Source organism: Tigriopus californicus, chromosome 5, assembly GCF_007210705.1.
Source record: "Tigriopus californicus strain San Diego chromosome 5, Tcal_SD_v2.1, whole genome shotgun sequence".
Taxonomy (NCBI): domain Eukaryota; kingdom Metazoa; phylum Arthropoda; class Copepoda; order Harpacticoida; family Harpacticidae; genus Tigriopus; species Tigriopus californicus.
Genome location: NC_081444.1, coordinates 14,767,603 through 14,768,399, shown reverse-complemented (window position 1 = coordinate 14,768,399; position 797 = coordinate 14,767,603).

The following is a 797-nucleotide window of genomic DNA, read 5'->3' as shown; positions in this document are numbered from 1 at the left end:
AAGAAAGCCTGGAAGTGATAAAAATGCATATTGATTAGATCTCAAATATGATGCAAAAGTTATTCAATATTTCAAGAAGCAAATTCAATTTCAAGCAGAGATGTGGCCATGAAAGTAAGAAAATCTCAATTCAATGTTCAAATGGTCAAGGAAATGTCAAGGTTAAGGCAATGCTAGGCTAAGGTGGGACCTGTCAATTTCCTTATAAAAACTGAAGGTTTTGATAGCACTATGATTAAGGAGATATCAAATCATTCACATACTGAATTGCTTTCAGCGTGTACTTTCTTGATAGCTTTGATGTCCCCAAAGATCCCCTTAAAATGTTTATGTAAATTCCGGCCAAATAGCTCAGATCTCAAGTGTTAAGATAATACCGTATTCTAATAGTTTTAGTATGCCTCTTTTTTATTTGAAAACAAAGACAATATGCACGACTAAATATTTAAAGCTGCTACCCGTGCAAATGCATTATTGGTCAAAAGATGACAAACTTGATGCAACATTTCTTTTGACCAGGGCTTGAGTAACGCGTAACTTTTTGAGTAACACTACCGGTAAAACGATATCTTTCTGCAAAAGGAACGGTATTGGTAACGGAATGGGTTTTTAGCCCTCCCGTTACTGTTACTTTCTCCTTTTTTAAACGAGGGAAAGAAAATAAATACATGAAGTCCTAATGGATTTCTTACTGCTGTACGGCCAAGGCGGATGGATCTATTGGTAACGGAATGGGTTTTTAGCCCTCCCGTTACTGTTACTTTCTCCTTTTTTAAACGAGGGAAAGAAAATAAATA